Here is a 24,605-nt window from a genome sequence, read left to right as displayed (position 1 = left end):
AGCTCTTTTATGTGCGACTGTCTCAATTCAGTTGATTCGTCTGGGACTGGTAGATATTGTGTCTCCTTCTGTTGTTTTGACCACCTCAAAACTTTGTGTTTTCTCTAGTTTTTGCTTCAAGGAAGTTGTGTCTTTCATTTGTGGCACAGGGAGCATTAACCTTTTGTATGTGCTTTGCATACTTTAGATTTTTAAATGTCTCTCTCTGGTCTGGATCTGCCTTGGCTTGTATCAAAAGCATATTCCTCGCATTGGTTTTTGTTTGCCTTTGTCTATCTTTTCACCTATATCCTTTTTTAAATCACTTTGCTTAAGTGCAGGGAACGAGTGGAATTTTGTTGATGACACAAACGAAAAGCCTTTTTCCTTCTATAAACTTACATTTATTGTTGTGGCAGATATTTAAAATCCGAGTTTTCTTGCTTTAGATGTCTGTGACTCTGTGTGTGTGTGTGTGTGTGTGTGTGTGTAAAACTGTTGTGGTGCGCCCATCTCCGTGTTAGTGGTGCCAAGGAGAGTCTAGTATTAGATTCGTACCTGACAAATACTTGATGAGTAGAGGAATGGATGTTTAGGATCACGCATTTTAGTCTCGGGTGAACCCAAGCCTCGCCACTTCCTAGCTATGCAATCTTGAGAAAGTCATGGAATCTCTGTTTTTTTAAAATTCATCTGATAAATTGAGACATTACCACCTGCCGTACAGTGTTGTTGAAAAAGTTGCATGCAGTCCTGCTTATAAAATCACGGTGCTGGCACGATTGAAGTGATCGAGAGACAAGATACACAAGTTTCCTCACATCCTGCCGTGTCAGGTCCGAAAACCAATGTCGGTGGAATCCCACCCATGTTTTGCTTTAAGTGAAATTCCTTGAAGTACCTAAGCCTTTTAATTTCTTCAAGAAAACCATGACCAAATTCAACTTTGGATTGTTAGACTAAAAGCAGTTTATCAATCCAGTGCCTGAGAGAATGCAGTTGTTTCAAAACAGTAACAGATGACCTTGTTAAAGCATTCCAAAAATAGTGTTCCAGAGGTGGAAGGATTTGGACACAAAACAGATCCTTGTCCTCGTTGTTGAATTCACCGGTGGTGAGAGGTCGGCTTCCGGGAGTTAGATATTTAATTAGGCCACTGATTCATACCGTGATAATAAAAAAAGTGAATCGTCTTAGTTTCATACTGAAAATAATGATTTTATCTTATCCAACTACATTAAACATCGTGCAGCCAGCGTGTCAATTACAAAGATAGTGTGTATCAGAGAATGAGAGATCTTTCTGGGTATTTTTTAAACTTAATTAATTGATGTATTTATTTATGGCTGCGTTGGATCTTCATTGCCGCGTGGGCTTTACTCTAGTTGGGGCGAGTGGGGGCAACTTTTTGTTGTGGTTCGCGGGCTTATTAAGGTGGCTTCTTTTGTTGGGGAGTGCGGGTGGGCTTCAGTAGTTGTGGATCGTGGGCTCTAGAGCACAGGCTCAGTAGTTGTGGTGCACGGGCTTAGTTGCTCTGTGGCATGTGGGATCTTCCCGGACCAGGGCTCGAACCTGTGTCCCCTGCAATGGCAGGCGGGTTCTTAACCACTGCACAACCAGGGAAGTCCCTTTCCGGGTATTTTTTATCATATAAAAATGGAACTTTTTTTTTTAAAGCTGCTTATTGTCTGTTCTCTGAATAGAATTAATATCCGTGAGGCCACAACCCATGTCTGTTTTGTTTACTTAAACAGTGCATGGTACACAGTAAATTCAATCAAAGTTTATTTTTAAAACATTTGAATGAATGAAGTCTTTCACCTGAAAACTGAATGGAATATTTGATCTTTGATAGAGATATCCCTGAGGCATGCAGAGGAGAGAAACTGTATTAATCCTTTCTTCCTCAGGTAGGCTAAATTATTTCTGTGAATACAAAGCTGCTACCTTCTTGAGTTATCCACTGCAGTGTGTAGTTTAGAGGAGAGACCCATCTGAAGAGAGTGTTTCAATTATCACCTAACTGGGGTGATAGCAGGATTAAACTAGATGGGAGAGGTGACATAATAAAGAATGACTGAGAGTTTCTGCATGTTGAATAGTCAGAGGACATTGTCCAGAAGTGCCTGGGTGATGGGAAGAATGAGCTAGACCCCAGGGAGACAAGCGTTCCAGGCAGAGGGAGGAGCACAAGTAAATGTGTGATGTGAAAACAGACTTCTGTTCAGAGTAAAAACTAGCTTACTTGTCTGGGAGTGTAGTCAGTAAAAGAGGAGAGGATTTAAAGATAAGGTAGATTTTATTTACTTAACTTTTATTGTTTTCACTTTTAATCCAGGCCAGGAAATTTGCTTTTTATCTTAAGCGTTTGGTGTATTTTAAACAGAGTAGTGACACTGTCACCTTCACCTTTAAATGCTTTTTAGAAGATCACTCTGGCTCCTTGTGTGGAGAAAGCATTTTAAAGAGGATGTAAAAAGAGGATTCAGGCGACTGTTACACTCAAGGATTATAAGGATTTGGAGCAGTGTGGAGTTCAAGAAAGTAAGACACATCTGGATGCATTTTGTACATCGAATGGATGGGAATTGAAAATGGTGGATTGAAAATGGTGGATTGAAAATAAGGAAACAAAAATCAGAGCTAATGGTAGAAAGAATTTGGCGCTTCAGCAATTGAATTGCTAAATGGTGACCTTTATAGATCTGGAGAAGAAAGGAAATGGTATAGGATTGAGGATGGGTTGGAATTCAGAGTTTGTTTTGAGATCCTGATGTTGAGATTCCCATTACACAAGTAGGAGGAGATGTCGCATCTGAACTTAAGGGATTTGTTCCCATATACGTGGTATTTAACAGTATTAAACTGTGCAGTTCCACGGCAGACATTTGTAAGGTAGAAGGGAAAAGGACCCCAAAGAGATCCCTAGGAGTTCTATAACATTTAATTATTGAGCCACCAGGCAGGGGCTCTTAAAGGAGACGGAGAAGGAGAAAGGAAAGCCAACCAAAAAAAAAGATTCGAAAAGCAGAGAGTGTTTACCCCCGTGGAATGCTGCTCAGCCATCGGTCCTGACATGACACGTCTGCAAGAGCAAAGCAGTAATCGTTGGATTTGAGGACTAGCAGGGGTGCTGCCCGGGAGCTTGAGAGGTTTAGTGTAGCTGGGATGGTGAGAAGTAAAGCCAGAACTGTGTGGGAGAATATGGAGTTAGGAAAACAGAGACTGAAGGTAGCCCATTCAGTATGTTTTGATTTGACGGGAGAACCAGAGATGTGTCCTCTCGGGAAGAAGATGTGGTGGTGGTTAGGGCGTTGTTGGACAGGGGACTGGTAATTGTGCTGCCGCACTTCAGCCTTCCACCAAAATGGGACCAAGCTCATCCAGAAAGACTCTTGGACGTACCTACAAGTCATGTTTGATAAGGTCACCCTTGACCAGTCAAGTTGACGTGCAAACTAATCAGATCACAGATGTGTTCCTCCATCCATTTTCACTGCCTGCCTTTCCCTTACAAAGCCTAACTTGTATCTAAAGCCATTCTTGAACCCACCTTATCTGACACTCAGACTTCCCCAACCACAAAGCTTCCTACTGGCCATTCAGCTTGAAATCTGCAGACAGGAGATACAGAACCTCTTAAAGCAAGCGGGTCCACCTTTGAGATCCCTGCTGTCAAATTCTTCCTAATGGATCGTCCCTCAGTAACTCACACTTGTTCTGGTTCTGACTGAATGGTTAGGAATACATGAAATCCCTACTCGATATATCTATGCTTTAAATATTTGAAAACTGCTATCTTACTTTTTGGAGTTAACTTTTCTTCACTTTTGTGTATTATGTTTTAACAATACAAATTCTTGCAAGGCTCAGTTCAGCTCTACTGTTCTCTGAGTGTATGGGCTTTGCTGTTGCTGATCTCCTCACAATGTGTGATGTTCACCACAGAATTCAGACAACAGGAAGGGACCAACTGGTACACATATAGTGGTCCATGGCCCCCACCATAATTTCTACACAAAAGTGAAGCCCTAGAAACAGAGGAAATACAGCTCCTAAAGATACTTGTAAGCAATAGACATACTGATTTCTAGAAAGATTTAACATTGCTTTCAGGGTTTAGAAGGCCAAAATAAAGTTTTTTAAACTCTGCAAATAATATGTTGTGGGAATTAAAAAGAAATCCTGAAAATTTATATGCTTTGAGGAGTCTTATATGATGTAAATGAAATCAGTTCCCGACCAGGCTGGGTTCCACTGCCAGTCATGTTTGCATCCTGCATTGTCCCCAGAGTGTAGCCCAATCTTTGAATTGGGAGACTCTGAGCCTTTGGAAGTGAGAACTGTGTACAGTGACAGCATGTGTGGTGGCACATGGAGGCTCTGTTGACAAGTAGTTCAGTAGCTATACTTTTGTACATAATGTAAGAGAATCGGTTTGTTAAAAATATATGTATTTCTGTGTCAAACGACATCTTGAGTATAATAAAAATATGTTAGGCAGGCAAAGAAACATAAGGAACAGGCTTGTTCTGTATCTGTAGTACAAGTATGGCCCAGGAGGATGTATGACCAGGGACTGGAACTGCTCTAGATGTTATGCTGTAGGACGTATTTTTCTTGGCATGGGAGTGAAAGCTGTGCTAGATAATACTTAACTCTGACTCATCTTTGTAGTAATTGGAAGATTACTAAGAAGATGTCCATGTGGCGTAAACTTCAGACAAGCGTGTAGGTGAAGCCAGTGACTAACGTTTATAAGTGCACGTGTGGCTGAGAACGCTAGTGGTCTGCAAAGATCTGTAAGAGCTTTGACAGCACAAAACAGTTTCTTCTGGGAATAAACAGTGGGAAAAGTCCCATAGTTTATGCTTTTAAAGAATATAGTAAATGCAAGGGAAACAAGAAGGAACATTATAAAAATATTTATGTTCCATTTATATCCAAGCTGCCAATCATTATTGAGTATAATTTTTGCAGTCAAATGTTGTATGCATGTATTTTGGAAACACATAGAAGGTTCATTCTGCTGCCTATGGAGTCCTCTTAACAAATTGCATGTAGAACTTTGGCAGGAATGTTGTACTAAATTGTTCAAGTGGGCAATTCAGTGAAAAAGAATGTGGCCTAATTAACATATTGAGGTATCTTCAACCTTACTAAAATTTACAGAATCGATAACTTAAACAGCAATAAAATGTCACCTCTGGAGTATTCATTTTTTAAATATGGAAAGGTAATATCCTTACTGGAAAGTTGCAGTGAGATGGTCTCTCTTCTACAATCTTAGTGGAAGTGTAAATTGATACTACATTTTAGAAAGCATTTTGGTAATGTCTAGTAAAATTGTAAATATTATGTGCTTCATAACCTGGCATTTCTTTTGTTTTGTTTTGTTTTGTTTTTTTTGCGGTACGCGGGCCTCTCACTGTTGTGACCTCTCCCGTTGCGGAGCGCAGGCTCAGCGGCCATGGCTCACGGGCCTAGCTGCTCCGCGGAATGTGGGATTTTCCCGGACCGGGGCATAAACCCATGTCCCCTGCATCGGCAGGTGGACTCTCAACCACTGCGCCACCAGGGAAGCCCTAGCATTTCTGATTTTAGCAATTTATACTCTAGAAATATTTCCTCAAGTCTAAAAAAAATATACAAGAAGTTAACACTGTGTATATTAGCGACATGTTAGGAATAACTCATCAAATATAATAAATTGCTGCATATTTTTATAAGAAACTACTATACCGTGCTTAAAAAGAATGATGGGATAGTTGTATTTCTTAACATGGAATATGTGCAAGCAGAATAGCCAAAAGAAAGCGACATTTTGCCATACGTGAGACAAAAATTTTAGAATAGCTAAAATAAAACGTCAATTTTTGTACAAGGCATAATTTACTTTTCATAAAAATTTTATACACACTTGTATATTCAGAAGGAAAAATCAAAGGAATATTCAGAATGTTAGGCAGTAGTAATTTATTAGGTACCGCACAAATTTGGGAGACTTCCACTCTTTTAATACGTGAGTGGATTTTGTAATGCTTGAATTTGGATGGTTTTTATACACTCTAATCAGGAGAAATGTAACAATGTTAGAAAACATAGGAATTAATGGAAGAATAATTTAGTATATTTTTATTTCTATCCAAGTTACCTCTGGGCCGGTGTCCACAGCCCTCTGGCTGGTCTGGTGATTCTCCTCCTTCTGATCTTATCTCTCACTTTTCCGTCCATGAATCTTGGTATTTAGTCAGGCTGCTCTGACCTACTCTGTGTTTAAAAAATCGGATTTGCACAAGCTCCCATCCTTATTTCTGTAGGTGCCAGGCTCTCCTTAACACATGGTATTGACTGAAGGACCAAGGGTGACATAACACTCATCGACATTCGTCCACTGGAATACATTAGCACTGTCACATCACTGATGTAAATTCCTAGGACTCTTACAGACTAAACAACAGCAATTACAACAAGCAGACGGATTTCACAGGCCAGTGTGTGCTCGGATCCATATCTGCTTTGCTGACAGGTCAAAATACTGTTGAGTTTCTATGCTTCCACAAACTGGGAAACTAAAGAGTTTCTTTTTTTTTTTATTTTTCATACCACCATGCTTGGTTCACACTTGGTATTCCATGTAACGGATTTATCTTAGAGGTTCCAAATCTAAGTCAGTGGAGGGAGGAGAGATACAGAAAGAAGCTACTATTTCTCATTTCATAACTTAATAAAATATGAGAACAGAACTTCAGTTTTTACTTTGACTCTTTACAAAGCTTTGGGAATAACCACTGTCTACTTCTGCTCTTGGCAAGTAACCCTACAGCGTCCCTGGGCTACCCTACGGCTGCCACAAACAACACTGCTTGCAAAGATCATATCCACCTTACATCTGGCCCTTCTTTTTGTTCCTGAAAGCTTGTATTCCTGATGTGCTATCCCAAATACACTCTCTTTCTCTACAGATTATTATTGTTATTATTATCATTATTATTATTGCCAAGTCTCTGACATGTCGCTTTGCCGTGTAGATTTTGTTTTGTGAAGAGAAATGTGGGAAATGAAACACTCCAAGCAACAGAGACACTTAATTTTCAAGGGCATCTGGAAAATTCACTGAGGTAGGTCATATGGGGCCACACAATAAATTTCAATAACTTTAAAGGATTTAAGTCATTCAAATTATGTTTTCTGGTTACAGCAGAATTAAATCAGGTATCCAGTAATTTGTAAAGTATGCCAGAATTTGAAGTTAGACAATAAACTCCTCAGCAGTACCTGGGTCAAAAGAAATCACAAGACAAATTAGAATATGTTTTGAATTTAACAGAAATGAGCAACAATGTATGAAAATTTGTGGGATGCAATAAAAGCAGAACAGAAGGAAGTGTACAGCTTTCATTTTGCTTTTTTTAAGGAGAAAAGAAGGTCTCACATTAGTGAGCTAAGCTTCCTCCAGGAGAAACTAGGGAAGGAATAACAGATGAAATCAAAACCTGGCAGAAGAAAGTAAGTGAAAAAGATATTATAAGAAATCAATGAAAATGAAAACAGAAAACCACCAGAGGAAATCAGTATGCCAAAATCTGGTTTCCTGGAAAGATCAATAAAAATGATAAACTTCTAATCAGAGTGGTCAGGAATAAAAGAGAGAAGACATGAATTACCAATAGCAAGCAAGAAAGATACTATACCACTAACGATTCTACAGATGCTAGGAGGACACAATAAAAGTGTTATGCCAGTGAATTAGATAACATAGGTAAGGTAAAAATAATCCTGAAAAATTACCCAGTCAGTCAAGGGAAAAGGAGATGACCTGACTGACTCTGCCTATTGGAGACATAGATTTCGAAGTTTAAAAAATTTCCACAAAAATGATACCAGGCACAGAGAGCTACACTATTGTATTCTACCTAACATTTAGGAATGGAAAAATAATAATGCCACCAATCCTAACAAATTCTTCCAAAACTTAGAAAGGACGGGGGGAACACTTCTAAACTCAGTTTAAGACCTTTGCCTAATCTGTATTGAAATGTGAAAAGAGACATTTCAAGAAACGAAATTATCTTTATAAACATAGATGTGGATTTGAAATATGGATCAAGGGGCAATAGTGGTTGAATATTAGCTTTCCATAGGTCCCTAGTTCTGAATTAGTTTAGAAGTTTCTCCCCTCTTTCCACTAACGCTTAACAGCAACCACAGCATGAGTGTAGAAACAGATAGTGTGCTGGATGTAATCTGGGGTTAGCCATTTGCACATCAGTGTAAAAGAAATGTGTGTGTATGTGTGTACGTGTCCTTAAAGCATACGCTGGCCTCTCTCTGCCCTTCAGTAACTCCATCCTCTGGAAGGTGGAGTGGGTTAGCTGATGGATGCGTTTGGTAAGAATCACTGAGCAGGTACAGCTTGGCTTCATCCTTCCTCCCTCGGGAACCGTCCTGTCCACAGAAAGCTCGTGCTCTCGTCTGCAACCCCAAGCTGCACATTGTAGAGAAGTCCACAGCTTTTGGAGGAAGCTCGCCCTGGTCCAGCACACTGGAAGTAGTGATAAGCCTGCAAACTTTGAATTCAGTATGAGCACGGATGTCTTTCTAACAGAAGTAACTAAGCCACATTTAATGATGATGTTGATTTGTGCACTTCTGTATCTGCATGTTTTATTTTACAGCTTGTTCTGTAACGGGTTCATGAAGAACAGTCCAACTCCTAGGGACCCCTCAGAGACCTCGGCAGTTGCTGAGAGCAGGAGTGATTTGGGACTAAGGAAGTTTATGGAAGCGTCAGGTGGATGGAGTGTTTATGAGTGATGTTTCCTCAAGAATAAGGAAGATGAGCAATGCTGGCAAGCATGAGGTAAAGAGGATCTAGATACCAGAATCTTGAGGGGGACGTGCTAAGAAGATTCTACTACAAAATGTGTGTGTGCGGGGCGTGGGTGGGGGTGGGGGTGAGGCGGGTGGGCGGTTTGAAAAGCACGCCCTTGGAGTTGAAGTTTGAGAAGAATAGGAGACTCGGAATCAGATGCTAATAAACACAAGAGATCAAGGTCTCTGAATAAGGTTCTCTCCCAGAAAATAGTAAAATAATGCCAGTAGGTGAGTGAAGTTTTGTGTCAGTTCTAAAATGGAATTATCTCCTTGGGACCTTGGCATTAACCTTTCAAATAAGAATACACGGTTATTGTTCACAGCATTGCTTCCATTCTATACTTACTTTTCACAGCTTTGGGACTTCTTTTTTGGTAGCCAGGGAAGTGAATTTAAACAATTTTTCTTTTGTTTTGCTTTTATCCTATTTTGAAAACTGGCTGTGTGTTTATGGCTTAGACTTTCAATCTGTCATTTCTCTTATAAAATTTGTACAGTGACACTGATGCCAGGTGTCAAGTCCAGCCACCTCTAAAATGCCACTGTTCAAACCAGCCGTCTTAACACAGGAGCCATAAGACTTTATTGCTCTGGGGGATTAAAAAATATCCTAGAGTCTTGGTGGGGCTTTTGAGGTCTTGCCATGAATTTGTAGTGATAGCCAAAACAAAGCGGGGATATTTCTGAAGAGTGGCACTTTAAAAACTCTTTTCCTTGCTCTGCCCCATTTTGGATAGGCATGAAAATGTTTTCTGGGATGCCTTTTTCCAGATCTTACTGGAAAACCTTTCAGTGTTTCATTGTGGAATATGATATCCGCTGTAGGCTTTTCGTAATGACCTTTGTTATGTTGAGGTAATTACTGTCTATTCCTACTTTCTTGAGAGCTTTTATCATGAAATGGAATTGAATTCTCGCAAATGCTTTTTCTGCATCTCTTGAGATAAGCATATGACTTTCACCTTCCATTCTGTCCATGTGGTTTGTCATATTAATCAATTTTCATATGTTGAAATATCCTTGCATCTCAGGGGTAAAATGCACTATATCATGGTGTAGGATCCTTTTACTGTGCTGTTGACTTCAGTTTGCTAGTGTTGTGTTGAGAACTTGCGCATCTGTGTTCATCAAGGATATTGCCTGTAGTTTTCTTTTCTCATGGCGTCTGACTTTGGTATCAGGGTAAGGCTGGCCTCATAAGATGAGTTTGGAAGTGTTCCCTTCTTCAATTTTTTGCAATAGTTGTGGAGTCAATTCTTCTTTAAATATATGATGGAATTCATATATATACATATATACATGAGAAATGTCACAGTATGTTATGTGATTTCTGGGGAAACTTTGGATATTCTAATCAAGTTTCCAGGACCTCTTTAAGAATAGCTTGCCAAATGTAAGATCAAGCTTCTGGCATCATCCAGACTTGGTCTTGAGCAAATTATTAATAATTGAAGATAGAAATGTGTGGGATTAAAAGTAAAACTTTCTGGAAACAGAGTATCTGAAAGGCATCTGCAATTATTTGAAAGCAGCCTAACACCCCACAGCGAGTGCTGAGCTGTGCTGACCATGGGCAGGAGGTCTGAGCAGTAACAGAGGGCAGCGTGAATAAGATACCAGCCACCTGCCAGCTGTATAGTGAAAACAGATGAAGGCTGCTGTGGGGATTTAGCAGAAGGCACTCAGCGCTGAAAGGGTTCCGGGCTTCAGCGTGTGCTTCACATTAAACTCTGTACCAGAGGAGACTCTCAATCCCTAAGATCAGCCAAGTAGGAATAAAGTGAAATTGTCAATAGGATGCTGAATACATGAACACATTACTACATGTCAGATATGTAAGTAGAACCCAAAGGAACATATTGTATAAATCCTCCGAGAAATGACAGTAGAGAACAATGTAAGCAATAGCATGTTAAATTAGATTTTAATTTGAGGCTGAATGTCAAGAAAAATTTATATGATTATCAAATTGAGCCTGATTTGCATAGTTCCTTAAAATTATATATATATATGTGTGTGTGTGTGTATAATATGCATGTCTATATATATGTATAATATATATACACACATATATATATATACACACATATGTATAGAGAGAGCGCATGAGAGAGAGAGGCAGAGAGAGAGTATGTAATCAACTTAGCTGAGTTAAATTTATAAATATATATACAAATTTTACTCAGCTAACTTGATTAAATTTTTAAAAGTTGTAGCAGGCTTTGGGAAAATGCTAAAGTTTGAAGTTCAGCACGTTGTTGCACATATAAAACGGAAACAGACATTAAAAGCCCTGATATAGATGTGTATCCCCGTGTTAGCTTCTTAACGTGAGACTCACCTGCATTATGAAGCAGGGATTATAATCATTTTTCTCTTTTACAAAACTGTCCTGAGAAGCAGACATGGTAATATATATTCAGATCCTTGGAAAAGTTCTGTGCAGTTGTAGAGGGTCACTGAAATGACCCACGACCTTGCGTTATAGTTCTGAAATTTGCCATTTTTTGCCACCCTTTTTTTAAATCAAAGTGCTTGGCCCTTCAACAGCACCATAAGCTTTGTGAGGGAGAGCCCGGCCCCTATGAAGCCACAGTGATGGGGAAGGTAACCAGAGGCCTCGTCGTCACTGATCAGTTCAGGACCTCTATCTCCGGGGGATAAGACGGTGGCTTCTTCTGGGACTCACCTCGCTGAAGCTGTCGGAGATGCAGAGTCGCTGGGCTCACAGGCTGGGCTTGAAGCTGCCGCCGACCCTCTTCCCTCATGTGAGTAAAACCTGGGTTAAGTTTTAGCCTAATGGGTGCGGCCAAAGCTGACAGCTCAGCACAGGCCTCTGAGTCTGGTTTCTAACTCTACAAATGAACTGCAGAAAACGGCAAACACTTTCTTGTCTTTTGAGTTGAAAAACAGGATCTTGAAACTTTCAGGTGAGACAGTGTGGTCTTGAATCATGTTTTTAATCCTCAAGTGTCCTGTCTTTTGAGTGTCAGAAGGCCCAGCCCTGGAAATTTGACATGAACAAGGAAAGGGGAAAAGCTGAAATGAAGGCCTACGCTGTCCTCAAATTAAATAGACTGGACGAGGGGGATCCCCAGAAGGTTAAAGGCACTGAGGCCTCGTGGTTGGTCTGGGAGATGTCAGAAGGAGCCCCAAAGCAGGAGAGACTCCTCCAGGGGACGTTCTGGGAAACTCCACACTTAGAAGAGGTGAGGCAAGGGTAGAGCAGGATCCTGTAGCTCCATGGAAAGTTTTGGGAAAGAACGCACAAAGGCACCCAAGCCTGCTGAGGTCCAGAAGATGTGTCAGGTAGCGTTAACAGCGCTGCCCACAGATTCCCAAGAGGAAGGTGGGAGGGTGAGGAGAGGGGTGACGTGCCCTGAGGACGCTCCCAGACTTGTGAATATGCCCGGTGAATTTTCACTGCCTAAAAGTCAAGGCTTAACAGCAACCGTAGGAATGATGTCATAGGGGGTATATGCTGAAAATTGTGGAAAGTGTTTTACCTTGTTGACTACGTGGCACCTGCTATAAGGCAGAAATAAATGCTGTGGGAAAAAATGTGTATAGTTATAGAAAGATGAGGTTATATTTTGCATTATATGTGGCTTACAAAATTATATATGCTGGGATCCAGAAAGTATAGTGGTCTGGTATTGCCTTGTTTTAAGTGTTAAAGTTATGTTTTCACTGTGTTTCCTTTAACCTTTTAGGCACCAAATTTGAGGCACTTCTAAATTTAAAGGAGAGAACAAGAACAAATACACTGTCTTCACCAAGTGTCCAGATATGTAGTGCCAAGGTCTCATTTTTGTTCATTTCTAACACATTTCCTTTGACATTCTTTTGAAGAATCCCTGGAGAAACTGATAATTGATTATGTTAGTTTCCAAGTGCCCTTGTTCTCAGTACATTAAATGTATCTGAAAGAATGGTTTGCTTAGCGTCCCCCTCAAAGAGCCGCCCCACCAAAAAAAATGTGTTTGCATTTTTATGTCTGCCCCATGGTGAGAAGAGGGAGGATGAGGGAATACTGTCTGCTGACCGTGTAGTTCAGTGAATAATAAAGTATTAGAGACACAGACTAGTTGAATCAACATTAAGATGTAAAAAGTGAATTAAATGATGGGAGAGAGCAGGAGAGTGGGAAGTCAGGTGGAGCGGGACACAGAGACACTCAGACCAGCACGTGGCACTTCCTGTGTGACCAGGACAGTCAGCACAAGAGAAGCTGCATCAGCCTGGACCGTTTAGGTTTCATGTAGAGTTTAATTCCGAAAGGGGAAACAAACGTTACCAATACCACCTGGTGTACATATTAGTAAAGGTGTAAGATGCTCTTTTTTACTTTGTTAAGAAAACATAATCGTATACTTGTGGTTTTGTTCTGCGGTTCCCAAGTGGGGCTGGGAACCCTGGAGAGAAGTTAAGCGTGTGACAACGCGAGGCGTGTCAAGAGTCTTTCTCATGAACACCTGGAGGAGGCCCAAGGGAAAGGGCTTGAGGGGTGCACCGACTTCCCTTGTGTCTTCAGCGCTCAGTGATTCTAAACCAGCCGAGTAAGCCACCTAGGACTGCTAAAAAATTGTCCAAGTCTTCCCCTCCTTCACGGCAGCCCCCTGCCGCCGTGCTCTAGGAAGGTGGAGGGATCCATATACCAGCTCTTTGGAGAGCTTGTTCCTGCGTGGAGTCCGTGCATTTGAACTTCTTGAAATCTCAGCTCTCCGGTGGGCTCCAGTACAACTAAGCCTTCTGTAGATCATTCAGCATTTTCTGTTGGTTTGTACGGAGTGATGTTCTTCTGAAACGTTTCACCTCATGAATCCAAGGGCAACTCTGGGTTGGTTTTGAATTGGCAGCACATTTTGAATTTTGTCAGCATCCCCTCTGTCCAACCCTTGGTGGCCCCTGACCTCAACGTTTCAGGCCGCGACCCACGAGTCTGAGGGAAGATGCCCTTGGCACCTTCCACCGGCCACCGTTTCCAATTTCAACGTCCTCAGAACTAGGGAGACCTCCACTGCAGGTTTCCTTTGCTGGGGCTCGATCTTGTCCTTGATGTTGGCCACATAGAACTTCAGTACCTTCCCTGTTATCTTCAAGCAGATTTTCTTAAACATAGTTTGTCCATTTTTTCTACTTACTCACTGGAGGATTTTGTCTAAGTTAGCCCACCGTGACTGGAAACAGATAATTTTCTTTATTTTCTCATATAAGTGTTGCCGTTTTATGGGGTCTGCTACGTATACAGATGAATTTAGGAATCAGTTGCCAAGTGTCCTATTGAGACTTCCTGTCACACAATGTGTCATTTTCAGCAGTGGACGGGGAAATAAGCAAATTTTCCAGTTGCTTTTTCTTTTCTTTCAGAAATCATCATTTGCAAAATTTAAGATACATTCAAAAGAAGAGACGCTGATAAGGGAAAAACGTAAAAATTAAAAATGTTTTTTAAGTGTCTTCTTTTCTAAATTTCTTTCAGGGATTCAGACATAAGGGCATTGTACCGTCAGTATTGTTCGTTGATACCCTAAGTAAACTCAGCTGCTGGAGATCACAGTGAGGTGCCCCCTTCCTTCACCTTTCCACACATGCTGTAATGAGAGTGGATGTCAAATCGATTCATACATTTATAATTAATATTTATATGCAGTGCATTTTAGTATTGGGCTAAATGACATGTAAAGCTTCTGCATAGTCGTAGTGGTATTGAATATTTGATCAACACCAAATGGAAACTTTGGATTGTTTATCAAGTCAGTCACTAAAGTGAGAGTAAAGATTCGAGGTAAAAGGAATCTTATACAGGTCTGGCATGGCAGAAGGAACCTATAAATAGCACTTAGATGCTCACACTAAATTTAGAGAACAGTTACCTTACATATTTGTGTTCAGTACTCATAATGGTATAACCTACAACCGACAAAAAATGAATTTCTGCTGCAAAGGAAGAAATAAACTCTCCTTGTGGCTAACAAATTGTATGTTAACTGTGAAACAAATATTGAGTTTACATTTTATTTTTTATTCTATAAGCCCCAGAGTCTTAAGATCCTTATGTTTTAACTACATTTAATATTTTAAAGGTACTTAAAAACTTTATGGCGACAGTTTACATACTTCTCAGGTAGCAAAAAAAGGAAAACTTTGAAGACCAAAATATTGTCATATTCAAATGGGAAAACTTTGAGAAAAAAGTGGGTTTTAAAGTCAACAGCAATAAAATTTAGGGAGAGAACAATTATTCTTCATTTTTCTCTACTATGCAAAATGTATTTAACTCCAAGCAAGCTTTTATTTTAAAAGAGATTCCTTTGAAGTGCATCAGCTGAACAGACTTTATGAACCTCAAAGCTGTCTTCATTTGTGCTACATACAAGTGACAGGGAGTGTGCAGTGCTACACACTATCCAGGGCTTCATGGCGACCAGACTGACATGAGGCTGTCGGAAGTTCATTTGGACAAGCGCGGCTTGCAGGCAGGGGCTGTAGGGAACCCAGAGTGCTGAAGGAGGCGGTTGGGTGAGTTTCAGTTCCACCATGAAATCCACTCCCACCCCCCCTCAGAGATCTTCCCCTTCACCAGGGTGCAAGGCCCCTAAACCCATGGAAAGCCCACCAAAAAAACAGCACTGGAACCAAAAACTGCAGGAGACTTGCCTGCTAAATTATTAATTCTGCTGCAGGGCATAAGAGGTCTGAGGACAACCCTAATCCCAAACACAATTCTCTTCGCCTGGGGGATGCCAGCCTGAAAAACAAAGCACAGCCTTCCTTTTCCACCCTGATAGCTGTTTTGCAGGAACCACCGCCTCTCATAGGTAGGCTCTGTGTGTCTCTGTTTCTGTATTTCTCTCCTCTGCTTTTCCATCGTTGCAGGCCATAAATGGATGTTCCTCCTTGTCTTCTGGTCTGAGATTGAGTTATTGCAAAAATCCTGTCCCCAGGAGCCACAGGAAACAGTAGAGCCCAGGTGCAAATCTCCTGTCACTATTTGAATATTATGCAAAGAACTGTCCAAAATGCCCGTAAAAATGTGGCAGCTGCCATAGGGCTCAGCTTTCAGGCTCCCAGATAGAGAATGTGAGATGCTTCCAGCAAAAGGTATTTCCAAAGCTATTTTAGGAGAAAAGTAAAACCCAAACTTTGGAGTGTATTCAGTGCTCTTTGAAAAGCACACCACCACTTGGAGTACAACAGTGAGTGTTCCTCTGTGGGACCATCCTGTGCTCATTAAAAAACAATGCATATTCATCACTGTGCTTAGCCCAGCCGGGCTACACGTAGTCCCTCTCCACTCCTCACCTCTTTTTGTTTCCTAGTGTATGTTTTATTTTTAAAAAATCTTTATTTACTTATTTATTTTGGCTGCGTTGGGTCTTAGGGCCCTTCATTGCAGTGCGTGGGCTTCTCTCTAGTTGTGGCTCGAGGGCTTAGTCCTGACCCGGGATTGAACTGGTGTCCCCTGCATTGCAAAGCAGATTCTTAACCCCTGGACCACCAGGGAAGTTCGCCTGCTCCTCACCTCTTTTTTTAACATCTTTATTGGGGTATAATTGCTTTACAATGTTGTGTTAGTTTCTGCTCTATAACAAAGTGAATCAGTTATACATATACATATGTTCCCATATCTCTTCCCTCTTGCATCTCCTGGAGGAGCAAACGCCCTGGGGTGCTTTCCGTGTCAGACCTCCCGTCTCTTTTTCAATTGTATCTTATTCTTCATTGAATCCCCAGCCCCAAGGACATTGCTGGCCCACAGCTAATCAGTATTCAATTTTTTCCAATAAAGGAAAACCACCTAGGAGACAGTGGATTTGGAAATGCTTTGAAAATGTGAAGTTACTTTATCTCTATTCACTTCATCAAATGTTTAATGAGTGACTAATACATGTTAAACTGTCAGCAGATATCTGAACATAGTTACAAAGATAGAGAAATGCTTTCTACATAGTGTGTCTATAACAAAACTGGGGCTACATTAAAAAACTCATAAAGGACATATCCCAGTATTATCGTAGGATAACAGAATCTTAAATTTGAAACAGAGCTCAGAGTATACTGAATTCAAATTCTGCCTCATACAGTTTCTCCCTTCTACAACGTTTTGACATATTACTCTTGAAATTTTGGTTAAATACTCTATGTGAAATATTCTATATTTCTGAATAGCCCCGTAATTGGTCTAAGGCTTTGAATGTTTTACAGAGGAACTCACCTGAGGCCTGGAAAGTTACACAAGTCACAAACAGATTGTTCTCTACCAGCTTCATCCAGAAGTCACATCGTCCACATTTACTTAAAATAGGAAGTGAAGTTTGAGGTGATGCTGTCAATTCTTCTCTCCTTCAGGCACTGAGCTGAAAGGGAATGTTTTTGAAGGACATCCCCGATTTTCTTTAGGTCTTTAAGGCCAGTTCCTCCCAGAACTGAAGTGACCACGTGTCAGAGAAGAGGTGCTGTTGGAAGCCTTTGTTTCCACACAAGCCTGTCAACCTTGCCATCTGGTTTCTAGAGTGTACAGCTATCTCCTTGCCGTTAGGAGTGCTTATTTGCCAGGCTTTCAATGGAGGATGCAGCCTTGAATCATGTGCTCTTACTGAAAACTTAGATGAAAAAACTACGATTGAGGTTTAAAAGTGAGCCTAGCCAGTTGTGTTTGTCTAAGTCAACAGTGAGGCTGTGCAGATCACGGAGAGGGATGGGGACTTTCTGTCGCAATGTACCCTTTTCAGCATCTCGGTTACCCTGAGCCCGGGTCCCTCCTCTTGGAGTGCTGATCAGGTTCAGGATACCCCCCAAATGCTTGACATTCTCTAGAGTAACAGCCAGGAATCAGGTGGCCCACACTCTCTTTGAGGATTGGAGTGTGTTATTTTGGTGTGTGCTTCTAGAAATTACATCTTTTCCTTCTCACCTCGGAAGTGGCTGGATCCCTGCAGTAGTAAGCCCATGTGTGGTGGCTCTGGCTCCTTTCTTGTCTCGGGGATGTGAGTGGGGCTCCATGTCTCTACCTGACGGAGATCGCCGTGCAAAGCCCAGCCTCTGGGAAGGAGCCCGCATCCGTGTTTCAGGATAACAGCCTCAGAAGCTCTCCCTTCAACCTGCGGAGAACATTCAGCCTCCTCCCAGTTCCCTGCTTGTTTCATGCCTGGTGTGGGGGGAGGCGATCTGGCTTCTGGTCAGAATCAGCTTTACTGATCTGGATCTGGCTGAGTGTAAAAGCTGCAGAGGGGACAAAAGATCAAGCGAATCGAGCACAACTTGACCCGACCTCTTACAAACGTTGGGGCAGAGATTCTGCTCAAAGAGGGATACCTATCACCGATGCGGTTTTCTCCCTCTGTCCTCTGCAAAGTCATGCTGCTGATAACAGATCTAGTTCAAACCTAGGATAACACAATGCAGCTGCATTGCCTTAAACAGAAATAGAGGGTATTGTTGTGATTTCTTCCAGAATGGTGGCATTAACCCTGAGTGTCATTTGGCCATGCTCTCAGCTTTGGGGTTCCTGTGCTCTGAGTAAAGCACTAGCAGCTGGGTGCTCTATTCGGGGTGGTAGCGGCCAGGGGAAATCCACCCCAAAACGCTCTGCAGCCGCTCCAGCCTAAGGAGCGAGTTTTGGCGGACAATTCAGGAACTCTCCTTGTTTATCCGAAACCCCTGTGTGACTCACATCCTTTGCATGTCAGTTACTCCTAATGCTCCATAGTTTGTTAACAAGATACTCTTTCCATGTACGTGAGGAGGGGAGAGGTGGGCGGGAGGGGCAGAGAGGAGGACGGATGGAGGGGAAGGAGAGAAAGTGGAAGGAGAATGAAAGAGAAGAAGGGAATCCCGCCTTTCCTAGTTTTCCCCGGGCCACACAGCACCTTCCTACTGTTACAGAGAAAGAATATTCATGACGCTCCTTAAAGATAATGAGGCAGACTTCATTTAGGACCCTAGCGATTCGTGCAGGGACCAGGGTGATGGGATTTTACAAAGGATACGACTCAACTCCGGATGCCATGTGGGCCAGTGGGGGTCACAGCCAAGGGGCAAGGAGGGGGCACAGGTGGGACATTCCTGAGAGGGAACCTCAGGGCTTGGAGGGGCTCTGGCTCAACCCACCTACCAGTGGCGGGTGGGGATGAGAAACTGGATCAGATGTTGAGGCTGGAGGGTCCTTGTAGGGTGACTTAGCAGGGTGCTTGCTAAAGTTGGCTTTTACCAGGAGGTGCACAGGTGGGCCTGAGAGAAGTGTCAGGACCCGCATTAAAGTTTGGTCAGGCAAAGAAGCTTTGTCACTCCTCAGCCTTCAACTCACGAAGGACTGAAAATTCCTCTAACTTCCTTCCCCACTTGGAAGCCCTCTGGTTCTGAAGTTTATCTGACACCCTGAGAGTCCTCACATCAGTACTATTTTCCTCCCCTTAAGTGTTGATGTTCACCCCAGTTTTGTCTTTGGGCCCTTTCTTTCCTTGCTGTACGTACTCTTCACGGGCAAGCTCAGCCACCTGTTGGGTTTCAGCCTCCATCTGTAATCTAGTTTTTCCTAAATCTGCTCCATCTGCAGGATGTCCCTCCCCTGAGCTCTGGACTTCTGTGTTTAACTGAGTATGCGACAGTTTCCCCTAGACATCAGTTCAGACATAATTCAAATGGACGTTTTCTGAAATTGAACTGATTTTCTGATAGCAGTCCTTCCTTTGGAATTGCACAGATAGTTCAGGAATCTGGGCTCTCACTGGAGATCCTTCCATCCTTTTCTTTGCTACCCATTTTCTATACGGTTACAGAACTTATATTAATTCCAAGTGTCTCTTCCTTTCTTTTGGCTTTTTATTTGGAAATAGAATAAATAGATAAATAACATAAAATATCAATAAGAAAAATAAGTAAAAGAAAGAAATGGAGAAACCATACCTGGGGAAATACCTTTTAACAATTTTATATTTGAACTGTTACTTATGTTACCCACAATTGTTAAGAAAAATTAATGAGTTGAAGAAAACTCTTATCAAATAGAAAATATATAAGTGGAAAAAATTCCAATAATGTTTGCATTCAGTGCTCTCAATCACTTGACAATAAACTAAGTTTGAATGGAGTACTTTTATTATTTTAGATTTTTTTTACTGGAGTATACTTGATTTACAATGGTGTGTTAATTTTTTCTGTACAGCATTGTGACCCGGTTATACATATACATATGTATTCTTTTGTATATTCTTTTCCAGTCTGGTTTATCCCAGGACGTTGAATAGAGTTCCCCGTGCTATACCGTGGGACTCTCTTGTTTACCCACGAATGTGGTACTTTTATAGAAGACAAGCTCTCCAGCGTGTTTTTGTTGGTTTTGCTTGTTTTTCAGCGGGCCTCTGAGGCTGCCCGGATCCCATCGTGAACGGCCACGTCAGCGGCGACGGCTTCAGTTACAGGGACACCGTGGTTTATCAGTGCAAACCCCGGTTTCCGGCTCGTGGGGACTTCCGTCCGGATATGCTTGCAAGACCCCAAGTGGTCCGGACACACCCCAGTCTGTGTCCGTAAGTATACCTGTGAACTAAGTCAGCGGGTGCTTCCCTTCGTGGTGTTTTCTTTTGTCATTAGGTTGTAACACAGACACGTTTAAGCTCAGAGAAAGGATGGAGAGCTGTCGGAAGAGAGAGAACGTGGGCGCCCCTCCCCTTCCGTCCTTGGTCTTCCTCCCATTCCCATTCCATGTCCTTCCGACGCCTCCTGCAGGCTCCCTCCACATTTAATTTGCTCACCAGCTCATCTCAGATGGGTCCCAGGATGAGGGATGTCAGGCATGAATTCCCCCAACGTTATCCCAGGACGACAAGGTGGAAACAGCATCCGACCAGAGGAGGATAGAGGTGCTGGGTCCGAGTATGCAGGTTGGCTTTGCAGGGGCCCCACGGTAGCCAGCCCCCGAATCTTCTGTGTTGTTCTGTGTTTTTGTCATTGCTTCATCATGAGCACAGAGAGTTTGTACGCAATCCTTCCTTTAGTAAAGATGTGAAATTGTATGTAACCATTGTCCTCAAACATTATAACTTGAGAGACAAATGCTGACTCCTATTTTTCTCTCTCTTTTTTTAACATCTTTATTGGAGTATAATTGCTTTACAATTGTGTGTTAGTTTCCGCTTTATAACAAAGTGAATCAGCTATGCATATACATATATCCCCATATCCCCTCCCTCTTGCGTCTCCCTCCCTCCCACCCTTACTATCCCACCCCTCTAGGCGGTTACAAAGCACCGAGCTGATCTCCACGTGCTACGTAGCTGCTTCCCACTAGCTATCGGTTTTACATTTGGTAGTGTATATAGTCCATACCACTCTCTCCCTTTGTCCCAGCTTACCCTTCACCCTCCCCCTGTCCTCAAGTCCATTCTCTAGTAGGTCTGCGTCTTTATTCCCGTCCTGCCCGTAGGTTCTTTGTGACTTTTCGTTTGTTTGTTAGATTCCATATATATGTGTTAGTATACGGTATTTGTTTTTCTCTTTCTGACTTACTTCACTCTGTATGACAGACTCTGCGTCCATACACCTCACTACAAACAACTCAATTTCGTTTCTTTTTATGGCGGAGTAATATTCCATTCTATATATGTGCCACATCTTCTTTATCCATTCATCTGTTGATGGACACTGAGGTTTCCATTTCCTGGCTATTGTAAAAAGAGCTGCAGTGAACGTTGAGCCCTCTTTCATGTGTTTGGTGGCGATCTGTAGATCTTCTTTGGGGAAATGTCTATTTAGGTCTTCTGCCCATTTTTGGATTGGGTTGTTTGCTTTTTTGATATTGAGCTGCATGAGCTCCTTGTATACTCTGGAGATTAATCCTTTGTCAGTTGCTTCATTTGCAAATATTTTCTCCCATTCTGAGGGTTGTCTTTTCATCTTGTTTATGGTTTCCTTTGCTGTGCAAAAGCTTTGAAATTTCATTAGGTCCCATTTGTTTATTATTGGCTTTATTTCCATTTCTGTAGGAGGTGAGTCAAAAAGGATCTTGTTGTGATTTATGGCATAGAGAGTTCTGCTTATGTTTTCCTCTAAGAGTTTGATAGTGTCTGGCCTTACATTTAGGTCTTTAATGCATTTTGAATTTATTTTTGTGTATGGTCTTAGGGAGTGCTCTAATTCTATTCTTTTACATGTAGCTGTCCAGTTTTCCCAGCACCACTTATTGAAGAGGCTGTCCTTTCTCCACTGTACATTCCTGCCTCCTTTATCAAAGATAAGGTGACCATATGTAACTGGGTTTATCTCTGTGCTTTCTACCCTGTTCCATTGATCTATATTTCTGTTTTTGTGCCAGTACCATACTCTCTTGATGACTGTAGCTTTGTAGTATAGTCTGAAGTCAGGGAGCCTGATTGCTCCAGCTCCATTTTTCTTTCTCAAAATTGCTTTGGCTATTTGGGGTCTTTGGTGTTTCCATAAAAATTGTGAAATGTTTAGTTCTAGTTCTGTGAAAAATGCCAGTGGTAGTTTGATAGGGATGCACTGAATCTGTAGATTGCTTTGGGTAGTGGAGTCATTTTCACAATGTTGATTCTTCCAATCTGAGAACATGGTATATCTCTCCATCTATTTGTATCATCTTTAATTTCTTTCATCAATGTCTTATAATTTTCTGCATACAGGTCTTTAGTCTCCTTGAGTAGGTTTATTCTGAGATATTTTATTCTTTTTGTTGCAATGGTAAATGGGAGTGTTTTCTTAATTTCACTTTCAGATTTTTTATCATTAGTGTATAAGAATGCAAGAGATTTCTGTGCTTTAATTTTGTATCCTGCTACTTTACCAAGTTCATTGGTTAGCTCTAGTAGTTTTCTGGTAGCATCTTTAGGATTCTCTGTGTATAGTATCATGTCATCTGCAAACAGTTACAGCTTTACTTCTTCTTTTCTGATTTGGATTCCTTTTATTTCTTTTTCTTCTCTGATTGCTGTAATAAAATTTCCATAACTATGTCAAATAATAGTGATGAGAGTGGGCAACCTTGTCTTGTTCCTGATTCTAGTGGGAATGGTTTCAGTTTTTCACCATTGAAGAGGATGTTGGCTGTGGGTTTGTCATATATGGCCTTTATTATGTTGAGATAAGTTCCCTCTATGCCTACTTTCTGGAGGGTTTTTATCATAAATGGGTGTTGAATTTTGTTGAAAGCTTTCTCTGCATCTGTTGAGATGATCATGTGGTTTTTCTGCTTCAATTTGTTAATATGGTGTATCACATTGATTGATTTGTGTATATTGAAGAATCCTTGCATTCCTGGGATAAACCCCACTTGATCATGGTGTATGATCCTTTTAATGTGCTGTTGGATTCTGTTTGCTAGTATTTTGTTGAGGATTTTTGCATCTATGTTTATCAGTGATATTGGCCTGTAGTTTTCTTTCTTTGTGACATCCTTGCCTGGTTTTGGTATCAGGGTGATGGTGGCCTCGTATAATGAGGAAGAGTTTGAGAAGAATAGGTGTTAGCTCTTCTCTATTTGATAGAATTCGCCTGTGAAGCCATCTGGTCTTGGGCTTTTTTTTTTTTTTTTTTTGCGGTACCTGGGCCTCTCACTGTCGTGGCCTCTCCCTCCGCAGAGCACAGTCTCCGGACGCGCAGGCCCAGCAGCCATGGCTCACCTAATAAGACTTTAAATGTCATACCTAAAGATTACTTCATTTATCCCTTTAGGGGTCTTCAGTTTTACATCTAGCAAAGCTTGTGGTCTTGCGTCTAACAGGTTCTACATCAGGCTACATTACAAAATGGAAATAGATTATTTTGCTTTTCAGCATTCTACTTGCATTAGGATACAAATGATGTGGCAAGAATTGCTTTTAAATACTATCTTGCACACAGTGTGTTCCACACGAGAGGGCTCAATTTACAGAATTTTCAAAGAAAAACGAAAATAAAGTGATATAGATATACTTAGTATAATTTCTCACTGATGTCTAATATTTCTGTTAAAGTGTGTGTGCTGATTCATTTCCATAGTACATCCTGTCTGACATTCCCAAAGGCAGTATTGTTATTATCATTAAGACAGTCAAGACTTGGCAGACCTCTGAAAACAAAAGTTCCCCAAATTTCTTTACTGTTAAGCCTGATTTAATAAACATTAGTCGTTTAAAAAAAATGCTAACTTCTTTCTGCTACACTAAATGGTGAAAGTTCAAATCATAAGTTAATATGATTATATTATAAATATAAATTCCATAGAACTCTCACATTATTAATATATGGTATAAGTAATTGAATTTTTCTAAATCCCATGATCTTTTCCAAATTCACATTTTGATTTTTGAACTAAATGAAGTGGTATTTTAAAAGAGAAGTGGTTCTATATACTGTTCTATTGGTCTCTTAGCTCTCCAAGGCAAAGTGGTCTGATTAGATTTATTTTTCTGTCAATTGAACAAGTTTCTTTTCTTGAGATGTTTGCATCAATATTTCAGGCCTGGTTTTGCTTATCTTCCTTCACTTTCTCTTCCTGATGAGATACAAGTCAGTATAATTTTAAACCTCTGTGATTCTGAATTTTAAGTGGTTTAATAAGCCATCATTTCCTGAATTTACTCAAGCTGCTATAAATTTACCAAATGATGAATGCTTTATTATGCCACTCAGCTATTATACAAAAGCTGTGAACATTTGCTGGTTATATTTTTGAATATCTTTATGGGTTTTGTTAATGCTAAATTCTAGCAGTGCCTTCCTTAAAACCAGGAGACACCTCTGCTACCAGG

This window comes from Leucopleurus acutus (genome assembly GCF_964270905.1).
Source record: "Leucopleurus acutus genome assembly, chromosome: Y".
Lineage (NCBI taxonomy): Eukaryota > Metazoa > Chordata > Mammalia > Artiodactyla > Delphinidae > Leucopleurus > Leucopleurus acutus.
Note: the sequence above shows the minus strand (reverse complement) of the source record.